General features: G+C 41.4%; 1 pseudogene; it reads right to left on the minus strand.

The window, feature by feature from the left end:
• Positions 1-409: 409 nt before the first annotated feature.
• LOC142461688 (microspherule protein 1 pseudogene) lies at positions 410-1,481 on the minus strand (annotated as a pseudogene).
• Positions 1,482-11,270: the final 9,789 nt, after the last annotated feature.

Here is an 11,270-nt window from a genome sequence, read left to right on the forward strand (position 1 = left end):
GTTGCCTCTGGGCACTTAATTGAGGAAACCGGGTTTGCTGACTCACAGATTTCCGGCTCAATGCCTTTGGTTGAGGCTTTCAGCAGAGTGGAAATGCCCCTCTGGGCATTTATTAGCAGACCTGAAACAACTTTGCAACACGTCCTGATAAACAGATCAACCCTGAGAATTTCTCACTGGTATTACAAATTGTTAACTTCCTTAATAAACCCTTGAATCATAAACTGTCTTTTTTTTTGAACCCAGTGCCTTTTATTTACAAAGAGAGAGACAATAACAATACAGGAGTCTGAAGGGAATACACTAGAGACGCAGGGGGAGGGGTAGGGAGGGCCCCAGCCTCGGCCTGGCTTCCCAGTGGCCAACCCTACACACCCCAGGCTCAAATCCATGGCCAGCGGTGGGGTCTGTTGCTGTCTGCTCTGGGCAGAGGTGGCCTGGCCCTCCCTCACTGCGGTGTGATCTTGGCCGCGTCGGCCCGGATGAGAGCAATGAGGTCCTGGTTGATGAGGAAGACGAACCTCAGGCTGGCGATCTCCACCACGGAGTTGTTGCTGAGGCGCCACTTGGAGCCACACAGCACAGGCCGCCCGTCTATGTAGATGGGCCGCCGGCCCTCGTTGGCAGTGAAGAAGTCACCGTTGTTCTTCAACTTGATGACACCTTGCTTCCAGGATATCTTCCAGGCAGGGCCTTCCAGAGACAAGTCGCTCTGCCAAGGGTGATCTCTCGTGATCGCATCAGGTAGCGCACCATGCGGCCCCGCAGCACAGCCAGCGTCTGGCTGTCGAGGTCTGGGGAGCTCATGCCTGTGATACTGTCTACCAGCACCTGCCACTTATGCAGCTCCTGCTCCAGCTGCCGTATCTCTCACTTCTGGCATCAGTCAGCCACCGTCAGCTCGTGTTCCAGGACCTCATCTCGCATGTCCTTGAGTTTACTGTCATCTATCAGGTCCTCGGCATCAGAGAAGTTCAGTACTTGGTCCCCCTTGGGCAGCGGCTGCACTCTCTGGTCCTCCAGCAAGTAATACTGCTCCATGAGCCGCCAGTGGGCCTGCAGCGCCTTAGCAGTGCACGTCAGGTAGAAGGCATCAGGGTGTCTGTGCAGCAGCTCCTGGAAGGTCTCCAAGGTGGGCTGGCTGGCCGAGCCCACTTTGCTCAGCAACTGCTCCTCAGCCTCGCTAAACAGGGCCTTGCTCTGGATGGCTGCAATGGCTTCTGGGTGCAGCTGCCTCATGGCCTGGCAAGCCAGCTTGGAGATGACGGGATCGTAGAGCAGGGTGTACCAGCGCTCCTGGATTTCCCGGAGGGTAAAGCGGCAGCTGAACTTCACACCCAGGTGTACAGATGTCAGGTCATTGGTCTACAGCACTGCGTTGATAAGCAGGAGGTCATCTGCAGGCTGCCAGCGGCCCAGGTCCTTGGTCACCTGCAGTGGCTGTTTGCTCTTTCTCACCCGTTTACTGAGTCCAGGGGCGGGGGCGGGACTGGGAGGCACGGGCGTGCTGGGAGCCTTGGACACCTGCTTCTCACTAGAAGAGGGCTCACTCCCGGATCAGCGTCCGGGCTCCACCCCACTGGGCCCTTTTACCCTCGTAGAGGACTTGGCCAGGCTGCTCTCCACCGGCTCATCATCAAACGTCTTCCTTTTAATGAATCTGGAGGAACTTCTCCTTTTAGGGATGGTGCCCAAGGTCTGAGAGGAGGCCCGCTTCTGGCCTGCCAGCGACTCTTCATCCTCAGAGCGGCTGGCAGTGACCGAGGCCATCAGGGATGACTCTAGCAGCCCCCGAGAATAGTCTCAAAGGCACTGGATCCAAACCACAGGGCCAGGAGGGGTCCCTCAGGCTCATCCACAGTTTCTGAGTGAACGCCTGGAGCCGAGGGGAGAGTCATTCCTGGGCCGCCAGCTCTAAAAATTTCTACGCGGCGACAGCAGCAGCAGCCGCAGGGCCAAAGCCCCATAAACTGTGTCTTGTGAGTTCTGTGTAGCTATTGCAATGGGTATTAGATCCTAGAGAGGTAAAACAATTCTAAACGAGACAACACGTACTATTTCATGTTAAAAAATAATAATAATAATGGGGAAAACATTTCTTTTTATTTGCAGTAGCTTGCAGCTACTGCTCTATTTCTATGCTCATCTATAGATTTTAACTTTTAGAATGATCTAGTTGTGTGGACGGACTGGCTGCATTTCTTCACCTCTATTCACTGCTAAGGGCTCTACAGCTTAGTTTTTTCCCCGTTACTTCACTGAAATATCTTTTTCAAGATTTTAAAGAACCCTACTTTTGTCCAATTCAGTGACCATTTTTTCTTCAATTTACTTCTCAGCAGCTTTTATCACATTGAAGTGTTCCCTCCTTCTGGAAACATCTATTCTTTCAGCTTCAAGGACATCAATCTTACCTTGGTTTTTCTAATAACCTTTTCAATAACCTTTATGACAACTTCCTGTAGTAGCTTCCTGGGTTTATTCATAGATCCTTTGTTTTCTTTCCTCTACATTGGATATAGCTAGAGACTTTAAAGTACTTTACTAGATCTCTTTACTGCCTATTTCAAAAGATAAATGCTTGTTTATACACAAATCTCAGAAGCAATGCAACCACAATGGCTGTGATAAGTTTGGAATTTTCACAGGAACCAGGATGGATTTTGTTTTCATGATATGATCATTCTTACAGTTTTTCAAGGGAAAAAAAAAGTTTTCCCTCATCAGTACTGCTTCCTTGTCCCTGTCTATCCAAAATATCAGCAAATCAGTAAAGCTGCCAACAACACAAAGCTGACGTTCGCTTCCTCATCATTCTCTCCAAGGCACTAATGATATTCCAGGGCACTTTTAAGCAGAACAGTGTGGTGTTAGTCTGGAACCTTCAGAGAAATAAATCCACAGAAACATGTATAAAAGCAAGTATTATGTAAAGTTTAAGTGCACATCAAGAAAACATCCCAACCCAGTGTTACCCAAGCCCACAAGTCCAACATTAACCCATTAACCCATATGACCAACACCAATCCACAAAGTCCTCCTCCACCTCACAAAACAGATGCAATGCTGCCAACTGCAAAAGGAAAGCCGAGTCAGTGAGCTTGTAAGCATATCAGTGGTGGCAGGGATCTCCACATGGCTGCTCCAACACCCAGGGCTGCATCAGGATAGGTTCATGTGGCTTCTCCTTGGGGATGTCTTGCAGGAAGTCAGCCTTGCAAGCTGAAGCAGGGAACTGGCTAAGGCAGCTGCACCCTCGTGGGACCATCACAAAGCAAGAGACCAGAGAACTTGAAAACCGAGACTGAGCCATTTATTCCTCTGCTCGTCAATTAACCCCATATGTGTTTATCGGCCAGGGTGGCATCATAAACTAACTAACTCGGTTGTGAAAGTCATCTCTGGATTCCAGATTTTAATTTTTCTCTATGCTCTTATCTACCAGCAACTTATAAAACCCAAAGTAGTCTGGGCTATCTTTCTTAGAGGTTTCCCATTGAATAGAACATAAAATCCTAATTGTGGCCTGCAAACTCTGACAGACATTTGTACACTTGCACACCCAGCCCTGCTGGCACTATGGGTTGGGGGTCATCAGAAGAAGCATGACCCCTATGTACCTTTGATGGTTCAAACCCACCAGCTGAGTGGTGGGAGAAAGATCACTCTACCTGTGATTCCATGGAAGAAAGATGAGACTGTCTGTTCCCGCAAAGTTCAACAGCCTCAGAAATCCTCCCGAAAGAGATAGGGGTGCTTCACAAGGTTCTTGGAAAAATTATATTGTCTTTGAATTTCATTTTTCATTAACTTTTTAAGGCTCCACACAACAACTTCTTTGCAGGTAAATGAAAATGTATTGCTATTAAGTTTCCTATTTATACACTCATAGGCTTATTCTCAGAAAATAAATTTATATGCATCTCTAAGGTCAGTAACTGGCTGTACACAAGTTCTTTCAGTAATACACTTTTCTTTCTCTATTAGGATGCCTTAACATAAAGGTCCAATCAAATTAGTAACTTCAGGGAGTACAAACGGAGCCAGTTAAATTCAAGGAATAGAGATCAGCTCAAAGGTCCCAGTGACTAGTTGTTTTTTTTTTTTTTTAGTGACTAGTTTTTTGACTCGTGTTGGGGTAATGGAAAAATTTTAGAAAGAGATAATGGTTATGATGGAATGAAATGAAAATGATGAATTTCGCTGAGCTGTACATGTTAAAAAACTGTTGACACCGCACATCCTTTGTTTATATGTAATTATCACACTTCATACGAATATATTTAAAAATTTATTGCTTTTCATTTTATTTTTCTTCAGAGTTGTTGAAGCTTATAAACACACACGTACACATGCACACAAGCACAAAGGCATACACATGCATGAGGGGCATCAAATTTAAAAAATGTAAAAACAATGGAATTTTCCTACAAACTTTTTGAAATATCTACATATAGATATGCACACATGTATGTTTGAGGGTGCATCAAAAAGATTGTGGAAAAGTTCAAGTATTTTCATTGTTAAAATCAACTACCATGCTACTGTTTTTCATTTAAGTCTACAATCCATGTCTGAAGATGGTGTCTCCCTCTCTCTAGCCCCTCCCTGAAGAATTCAACACTCATCAATTTTATCCATGTCAAAACAACAGTTTTTGGACTCTACAGAAGTGCAAATTTGGATAGATTTTGTAGATGGATACAGGTAGATCATAGAGACTTACTATAAAAATTTTTTAAATGAAAAATTTTATTGCTGAGAAAAGGTCAGGAAAGTTTAGCCAAGAAATGTTTTCTATCATAGTTTTTATCATTGTTTCTAATTATCTAATATTTTCCCTATGATCAGTAGCTGGGATAAATGAATAATACAGAATTAATAAATATACAAACTAGCTAGTTTAAATCCCCCTTTGTCATTGCCAATTTGGAAGCAAAATGTAAATTCTAATTTCATTGACTTTTTATAGGAAAAATAAATTAGTAGCATTCCCTTTAAGCAAAATAAAGAAACCCACATGGTTTCTATTTTTACATTGCCTTTCATCGTAATTTTAAACCACCCACAACAATTCAGTCAAACAATCTGTGTGCTTTTCCTCTGGGGAACTTGCTAAATTTGCAATTGAGATAAGCAATCAATGCTCACCTCTGCTAAACTGAACATAAATATTACTTCAAAGGGAAATTCCTCGGAGGAGCCCAGTTATGGAATGTAACTTCATTAGTAAAGTAATGGATTGCTCTATTGTAGGTTTTCTCCCATCAAGCTAATTTGGAAATTGTTAATTGTCTTACATTTCTTTTATATGATAAAATGAATGATGCCCCTGTGTGAGAATCGACCTGCTTATAATTACACTTTCCGTACGTTAATGGTATTGACTTCTTTCGACTTTCATGTTCACATTAATTTATTTATTATAGAATATTTACAGAATTGAATTGGAATAGACTTTATCTGCATCTCTACTTTATTCTTTGAGCCTTCCTAGACAGAGGGACAGAGAAAAAAGAAATCTAGTATTAAAGGGAAAGATCTAAGTTCTCTTTGAAGTCTCCAATGTTCAAAAAAAAAAATCCTTTTCATCATTTCAATACAGTTCAGTACTGAGTTAACATAGAGTGTGGATTAAAAAAATAAAATAAAATGACAAGATCCAGGCTCTGATTCCCATTAGAGAATATGGTTTTTACTACTTATTAAAGGTACAAAATATCAAAATATATTATAAGTATTTTCACCAAATTAACAGAGTACTATTGAGCTTTAGAGATACAGGGACTATTGAGAAATACAAATGAATGACTGCATTTTAGAGATAATGAAAGCAATTCAAAGAAAGTAAATTAATTAGGAAACTTGATTCAGTTCTGTGATTTATATCAGTAGGATCACAAAGTCATTGCCTTGAAAAACTACTAGGAAGAATATTTTGTTTATTTTCATATCTGAAATACATCTTTGCAAAAAGACTGCTGTTTTCATTAGGGAGATGATCACAGGAAAAATGCCCCAACCTCTTCTTCTTTTTTTTAACTAAAATCCGGTGGTTTTATAAATTTAAGTAAATGTTTGCTAATTGAATTAACATTTTTTCTATTTTTCTTTTTTACATTTTCACATTTCCCATCACCAAGCAGCAGTATGCATTAGAAGTTAAAAAATTGTATCTCTAGGTGTACCTTTTATTTTTGTATTGGTTTCCTTGTGCTGTATAACAAATTATCCAAAACATATTCGCTTAAAACAACACATATTTATTATCTCTATATCACTATTTCTGTGGACCAGGAATCTAGCATCTTTTGTCTGAGTATCCTGTTCATGACCTCACTGGCTAAAATAAAGATGCAATCCAGGTTACATTCTCAAGTGAAAATCAAGGACTGTTTCCAAGTTCACCAATTGTTGACAAAGTTCAGTTCCTTTGGTCATACAACTAGAGGTTTCTGCTTCCTTGCTTGTCATAAAAGAAAGATGGTTCTCAGCAACTAGAGTCCTCATTATTTTCAACCACTTGACCCTTTAAAAATGGTGTGGAGGCCATATCTGACCTTGCCTGACTTAGTAAGTGGTAAAGAGACTCAAACTCAAGGCCAATTCCAAAGGGGAAAAAAAGGAAGAATTGTGGACAGGTGCCAAGTTGGCAAGGGGAGGACTGTGATAGGTAGGTTTATTGTGCCCAGCTGACCAATAAGAATAGCTCACAGTTTGACTGGAAGGCAAAGAGACAAATGGCTCTGGAAGCCCTGGCTCTTTTTCTCTTGCTCTCTGGTGATGGGACCAGCATGTAGCTCCCTTAGCTGGTTTTCTGCCTTAACTTGTGAGGTATACTACCCATGGGACACCAATAGATCCTGTAACTAGAGCCTGAGGTTTCTTTGAGACCTGCTTTGCCATGCTGCTAGTGTATACATCACTTGAGCTTGGGACTGTTGAATCCTGTCATCCAGTTGACTGTTGGTCATGCACCCTGCTGTTTGCTGCCTGTGGCTGGACTGCCTGTATTACCTACAGAAGACTCAGCTGTCTGCTTCCTTGACCTTGTACCAGCAGCCTTTGTGAGTTGAAGGATGAGGCAGTTTATTATGCCAACCGGGCCAATAAACACGCGGGGTTAATTGAAGGGCAGAGGGATAAATGGCTCAGCGAGCCTTGCCTTTCTAGTTCTTGGGTCTCTTGCTTTCTGATGGTTGCACCAGGTGCAGCTGCCTTCGCCAATTTCCTGCTTTAGGTGGCAGGCTGACTTCCTGCAAGACATCCCCAAGGAGAAACCACATGGACCTACCCTGATGCAGCCCTGGGTGCTAGAGCACCCTTGTTGAAACCCTGGCCAGTGCTGGGCTTTTTATATATTCACTGACTCGGCTTTCCTTCTGCAGTCGGCATCATTGTGTATGTTTTGTGAGATCAAGGAGAACTTTTTGGATTAGTGTTGGGCGTATGGGTTAATGTTGGACTTGTGGACTTGGACAGCACTTGGTTGGGATATTTTCTTGATGCACACTTAACCTTTATATAAAACTCTCTCTTATACATGAGTTTCTGTGGATTTGTTTCTTTAAAGTACCTGGAATAATACAAAGGACTTCCAGTATATTAACTGTTCTATGAAAGTGAGTTGAACTGAGCTCTCTGTACTGCTGTGTGGACTAATTCATTGTTCACTGTTATATTCCTTTATGCTGTATATATATAATCATAAGCGTCCTGGTTTTGTTTCTCTAGAGAAGCCTGTCTAACACTCCATTGTAATGACTACACAGAACTCACAGACAATCCTCATGGTTTATTACAGAAGCCAGTAAAGGGACCCTGATGACGGTGCCAGGTTAAGTGTTGGACTGCTGACCATCATGTCAGTTGTTCAAATTCATCAAAGACTGTCTGTTCCTATAGAGATGTACATCTTCAGAAACCCTATAAAGAATCATTCTGCGTTAGAATTGACTTAATGGAAGTGGCATTCATGGGATCTAATAGGTTACAAGTCAGAATGAGAAATATTAAGGATATACTTCTTTTGTCAGTAGCATTTCTTCTCAGATGTGCTGCTTCTCCTTGGTCCTTGGCCTCTCAGAGAATGGCCCTATACCTGTACGTTGCTTAGACAAGCTTTACAAAGCTCCATTTGCACTGAAAGGTGTCCAATGGCTTAGTTAATGCTCAGAAGAAAAGCAGACCTGTCCAATACTTATTTACCTGTTTCACCTAGTTTAGCAGGTGTTATGAGAACCAAAGAACTTCCATACCGAGTGATTTACCTGTGCCAGACTCACTCATATAGAGCCTTAGTCGTGTAGTAGTTACACATGGGGCTGCCATCTGCATGGTTGGCACTGGGAAACCACCAGCAGTTCCTTGGGAGAAAGAGTGGGCCTTCTACTTCTGTGAACACTTAGTCTCAGAAACCCACAAGGAAGTTGGTAGTGGTTGTTGGGGTGTCACTATAAGTAGCAATGGCTAAATGGCAGTGAATTTGTTTTATAGTTTTTGACAGTCACTCAGGGTCACTAAATGAGACTGCAAACTCCAAACTCACTGACATTGAGTCTACTCAGGGTCTTAGCAATCCTATAGAATCTGGTAGAACTGACCATGTGGATTTCTGAGTTTGTAACTCTTTACGGAAGTAGAAAGCCTCGTCTTTCTCCAGCGTAACAGTTAATGTCAAACTGCTGACCTATTTATTAGCAGCTCAACTTGTAACCTACTAAACTACCAGGGTTCATGTACAAGTCAGTAAAATATTATTTTTTTGCTATAAAGCTAAAGGAGTTGAATATAAAGAATACCCTGGAAATCTACTTCTGAAAATTTGTCAATATTTCCCCATGTATCAAAAGGATCATATCTTCAACCAAGGCATGGAAATGATGTGAAGAATAAGCAACTTGCTATTAGGCTCTGCCTGGATCTCCATAAGATAGAAATTGAGTCTGGGGGCTCCAATGACAATCTGAGATAATTTCAGCATCTCAAGGTTCTTATCTTTAATCATATCTAAAAACTCATTTTCATCGGTCTGGGACTTGAGATATGAGGAGTGTTCGGCAGATCCTTTTTGTCCAAGGCAGAAACGTTCCCAATGTCCCACAAAATCTTCCAGAGACCAGGTAAAGTGAGCCTCTAACACTGTGATGACACTACCCTGACCCTACAACTGAATGTGCCAAATGGAGGATGTAAAATAGATTACTGGAAAATATCCCTAATAAAGGCAGATGTAGAGATTTTAATTACAATGTTATCAAAATAATTCAAGTATGATTATGGACCCATATCAAGAATGCAAGTCATGTTTCAGATGAAAAACCAACCAATCTAATTGGTTCCATCGACAAATTAAGAGAATTAGAGCTCACATTATCATTTAATCTGTACACAGAAGCACTTACTAAAATGGTTTTTAAAAATCTCAGAAAATATATTTTAAAAAATCTCTTAGAAACCTATAAACACTATAGAATCCATCAATGTAGAAGTAGAGAAATAAGGAGTCTTGGGGTGTCGGATGGACCGTTCGGTGCGGGGCCTCGTCCTGCACGTTTGCTCTTCTGTCTGCTTGAGAGGACACCCAAAGAGAGAAGACAGAACTGGCCATCTGCTTCTGAAGTGTTATGGCCATGACAACTGTATGGGGCACAGTTATATACAGAAACATACAGGCTTGTACCTTGAACACACCGATCCCTTCTTTGTCAATGTTGAGGCATATCTTTCTTTGATGCTGAACAAGGAACCCTGGGGGTGCCATGAGTTAGACATTGGATTGCTAACTGCCAGTTTGGAGGTACATACTCATCACCTTCTCTGAGGGAGAAAACTGAGGTTCTCTGACTTGGGAAAGATTTAGTACCTTTGCAACTCTATAGAGGGTGCTATGAACTGGAATGGTAAACAGTTACTGTCTCAGAAACCCAGAGGGGCAGTTCCACCCTGTCCTATAGGGTTGCCATGAATCAGGTTCGACTCAATGGCAATGAATTTGGTTTAGATTTTATCTTTGATATATTTTATATAATATTAGCCTCTTGTCTATCACTCTACTGTCAGTTTGTCATACCTTTGTAATTTAAATATTGCTATGCTGAAAACTTTGACACTAGTATTTAAAATACCAACAAGGTCATCCCTGGTGGACAGATTCAGAGAAGTTTTCAGACTAGGACACAGAAGAAGGATCTGCTGGTATACCAAACATAAGCCAATAAAACACTATGGATTACAGACTATTATTCAAGACTTCGACTTGCTAATTTTGGATACATTATCAGAAGGGACAGATTACTGAAGAAGGACATCATGTTTGGGCAAGTGGCAGGCCAGTGGAGACAGAGGAAGCCATTGATGGCACAATGACACAAGGGTTGTAAAATGAACTCCAAGATGATGCAGTGTCAGCCAACACAGTATACTGATCATATTCTATGTGTTTTACACATTCAGATGTACTACTACCTAACTTGATATAGATATATTGTGTTCGACCAGGTTGTCTAGAGAAACAAATCTAGGGACATTCATCTATGTATAAAAAAGAGCTTTATATCAAGCAGTAATTATACATCAAGGAAACATCCCAGACTAGGCCAGAGTAAGTTCATAAGTCTGATATTACCCTATATGTCTGATACTAGTCCATAAACTTGTCTTCAGACTCACACAGCCACATGCAATGATGCAGAATGCAGGAAGATCACAAGTCAATGGGTGGAAAGTCTTGTGAATCCAATGGCCATGGAAGCATCTCAGCTCTGGCACAGGTTCCCGCATATCTTCTCCAGTTCTCTGAGTGTGACTCTTCAACAGGAAGGTGAAGTAGACAGAGAAGCTGACCCACCCCATGAGAGAAAGAGAGGAAGTTCCCAGAATCCTCATGAGAAGACCATGCCCACAGGGAGACATTATCAGTCTGTGGCCTGATTAGCTGGCTAGACTCCACACCTTACACTTATTTTTCCAGTTAACATGAAATTATGTAATTACTATACATATCAAGTACGATATTAACTTTTAGTGGTTTCGTTTTTTAGTAGTTCCATCTATCTTATTTGTTTTCCTTTTCTATAGCATAATTCAACAATTTGAAAATATGTAGCAAATTCACAGTCCAAGATTTTCAATATATTTTTGATGACTAGTACCATCTCATAATATTCAATTTCTGTCATGTCGACTTGCAATTTTTCTTCATTTATATTTTATGTTTTATTTTCTCTTAGCTATACAAAAGTTTACAACTAAAGGATCAGGCACACTAC

Source organism: Tenrec ecaudatus, chromosome 11, assembly GCF_050624435.1.
Source record: "Tenrec ecaudatus isolate mTenEca1 chromosome 11, mTenEca1.hap1, whole genome shotgun sequence".
NCBI lineage: Eukaryota > Metazoa > Chordata > Mammalia > Afrosoricida > Tenrecidae > Tenrec > Tenrec ecaudatus.